Source organism: Solanum pennellii, chromosome 10 (genome assembly GCF_001406875.1).
Source record: "Solanum pennellii chromosome 10, SPENNV200".
Lineage (NCBI taxonomy): Eukaryota > Viridiplantae > Streptophyta > Magnoliopsida > Solanales > Solanaceae > Solanum > Solanum pennellii.
Window position 1 is genome coordinate 6,609,004 of NC_028646.1, and position 4,182 is coordinate 6,613,185.

Below are 4,182 nucleotides of genomic sequence, written 5' to 3' on the forward strand. Positions count from 1 at the left end.
AAACTTTTGCCCGTCTCTTAATATTAATTTTGTTCATAATTTTATAATTTTATGTAAAGAATGTCCTGACGTCTTTTTATATATTTAGTAGAAATAATAATTACTCTATGTGAGAGAAGGTGAGAAGAAGAACACATTGTTCTGTTCAGTATAAATATTACTGCAACTAAACTAAGAACATTTAAACATATGGCATTGCAAGAAAAGAAAATTTTGTATTGTGAAATCATCGTGATGAACCTCTCGATATTACCTGTAATACGATTTTTAATAAACAAAACAAGGTGTTTTTCTTCTCACAATCTCTCATGTGGAGTTATTATTTCTACTAAACATAAAAATAACGATTAAACATTACATACATAAATTATGAATAAAATAAATGTTAAAATATAGACAAAATTGTGAAAGGAGAACCAATGCATCAATATTGCAGACATGAGGGACTATTAATACTTTATGTGAAAATTTAAAGATGACTTTGAGTCTTAACGCAAAACGAGGGACTATTTTGGGCCTTTTATCAAATTTTTTTCATGAAAGCATTGTTTCCTTCCCACCAAATACACCCTAGACCTAGGTGCGCACATATGTAAAGTAATTTCCGAAATTACACTCACTATCTTATGAAATCTTCAAGTATCTTTGATTTAATTGGATAACAAAATAATAAGATTTGGAAATTTAAACAATCTTCAAATAATAAGTTGACACACTAGAAGGGAAATGTATTGGGAAGTTGAAGGAAACATCAATCTGATTTTCCTTATTCATATTAAGATCTTCTTTTCTTCAATGTAAGATCTTATTTGTAGGTATTTGATGTAACATATGAAGTATGAAAAGTCAATTCCATGCAATTATAATTACCACCAATATTCTTGTCAATTTCAATGTAGATTCCATCACTTTCAATTGATCCTATCTTTTACTTCCCTTTTTTTTTGAATAAATAAATAAAATTGACCAATAGTCAGTAGACAATTATTTAGCGATCTTTTGTTAATAGTAAACAAAAAAACTAAATTTAACGGTAAGAATAAATAAAATTGAGGAAAAATTATTTAAATATACAATTTATTTTATCATATTTTTTTTAAAAAAATTTTTACAAAAATCTTGATTTTCCTCACTCTCTATCCTATTATCAGATGCATTATTTTTACGTGATGTATCGATATACGATGTATTTGTGACGTGATATATCGAGACGTGTGTGTCTAATATCAACAAAGATATTGTATCGAAACATAATATATCGGAATGTTGAGCGATTTATCAGAACAGATGTATCTTGTATCAACAAAGGTAATATGATGCGATGTATGAAATGTTGAGTGATATATACAAAATTCTTAACTTTTAAGAGATTTTATAATTTGAAAAAGAATAGAATAGAATGTAGCTCTTTAACACTACGAAGTTTGGTGTGATTTTTACAAAAATTAAAGGGATACTAAGTCTAATCTTATCATTCCAAATAAAATAACAAATATTTTGCTAATTAATAACCACGTGGAAAATAGGAGTTAGAGAGTACTAGGTACCTGTTATCATAGACTTTCTTCTTAAAATTTTCCTTCTGAATATTTCAATTCCATGTGCATGCATGTTCTAGATTTATTTTCACAGTACCATTACATAACATCATCTAAAGATTCCTTTTAGGAAAACCAAAAAAAAGTTATGAGAAAATATTAAATTACAATCATGTTTAAATTTATTATTAGAAATTAAAAAATTGTGCTACAAAATATAATTTTTTCCACTTATTTCCATCAAATTAGGTTATTATAGTGCATGTAGGAAAATAGATTCTCACTAAAATAATAAGAAATTATCTATGAGATTAGAATATCCCTAAATATTTTAGTGGGAAAATAATAATTTTAGATGGTGATTTAATATCCATTTGTAGTGGACTCAGACGCGAAATTAGCTAACGTTGCGGAATTTAGTTTATCTGAATTAGATATTTTTAACACGTAATATGGATATAATCTCACTAATTAAAATAAAAAAATTGATATGAATCACGTTATACCGTCTTAAAAACTTTAAAAATTGAATAGATAAAATTTAAATTCTATATCAACATAGATGGAAACCAATAATTCACTATATGTTAATGAGGTTGTAGACTTGTAGTTCTCCTTGCTTTAAATAATTTTATAATTTCACACTTCGAATTGTGTCTATCTACCACTAGGATAAAGATTTGCCAAAATAAAATAAAAAACAACAACAAGTGAATCCAAATGAGATCCTAACTATTTGAATATGGTTTCTTGTTTTTACAAGTCAAGAGTCTTTTGATAAAACAAGCTAGTCAAGCATCAATTAAGGCAGTGGATTGAGAATTTAAATTTAACAAGTTTAATATTTAAAATTTTCACTTTTTGATAAGATCGTACGTATATTTAAAAGTTATGTGTTCCGAATCAGATTATTTTGTTAAATTTTTGTGGCTCCTTCATATTTTTATAACTATATATTTGTGTCGAAAATATTAAATTCAGTTAATTTTATCGTATTTGTGTTTGGTATTGGTGCGTGTATATATATACACACCATGTGATCATATGGAATATTGGTCCTGAAAATTAATGATACACAAATAAGACAGAAAAAATGTGAGACATATTAAAAGACTTAAAACTTTATTATTATATATAAGTATGAATGCTGTGAATGTCAAATATTACTATTAAGGCGCGTAATGAATTAAATTGATGCAAGTAGAGACGGATGCCGGATTAATATTGGATAAACATACATTCATAAAACAATTTTAAATTCCTTTTGTCGTCATTACACTAAAAAAAAAGGGTAAATCACATAAATGTACCATATTAAAAAAATATTTACTATTTATGTCAATATAATATTTCTAATAAATATAACATTTTTTAAGAATTAAAAAATTGTATAGTTAATCTTACTTTCGCTCTTTCTCTGCCCTTTTTCTCTTTCTCTTTTCTTTTCTTTCTGTGTCAATCTTTCTTCCTCCTTTTTTTTCTTTTTTTTTTAAAATCATTTAAATAACTATTTTTAAATTAGTTTTTTTCCTTATTTCACTATTTTTATTCAAAAACATGACAAGAAAAGGAATAGAAAAAACAGAAAATTGTACAATATGATGTCTCAAATAAGAATTTCAAAATTTTAAAATTATAGAAACAATAGTTCATCATTGATTGTTATTATAAAGATTCAATTTTACGAACTTGTGATTAGTTTGGATAGGTTGTTGCTACAAATAAGTGAAATGTCGTTTGTAGTTTATATCCAATTTTAAGAGGGTTTGGTTAAGTTTATAATTGATTTTGGTTAAGTTTAGATTATTGTCTTGTCTTTCGTTAGTTACACTTTTCATTTATTATTATTTTTCTCTTCTAATTCAACTTTAATATTATGTAATACACTTTTAATGCAAATTTAATTCATTTTGTAGTTTATTATTTGTTATTATTAAATTACTTGTTTAATTCATTATTGATATCAGTTTAATTCACTCTATAGATCATTGTCTTGTGTTTCATTAAATACAATTTTTATCATGTTCAATTCAACTTTAATTCAATATTTGTGTATGGACTTTTAATACAAGTTAATTCGTTTTTTGCATTTTATTGGTTGATTTGTTATGATTGAATTACGTCTTTAATTCATTATTGATTCAAATTTTATTCAATTTACAAATCACATAATGCTCTTTCATTTGCTACATTTATCATTCATGTTTAATTTGTTTTTCATTCAATTTTGATATGTGTGTAACATTTTTTTAATTCAAGTTTAATTCATTTGACAATTTATTATGTTTCTTCATTTGTTACAATTAGATTACTTGTCTAATTAATTAATTGTCGTAGTGAAAAAAGCAAAGATAATCTATAAGATGCATATGATATAAGTTTTATTCATGGATAATATGAGTTTAATTCAACTTATAGATCATTATCTTGTCTTTTGTTAGTTTACGTTTTTTATCCATTCTAAATTCTCTTCTAATTCAACTTTAATATTGTGTAATACAATTTTAAAACAATTTAATTTATTTTGCAATGTTTTGATTTATTTATTACTATTGGATTACTTGTTTAATTCATTATTAATACAAGTTTAATTTACTCTATAGATCTTTGTATGATACATTTTTAATTCAACTTTAATATGTGT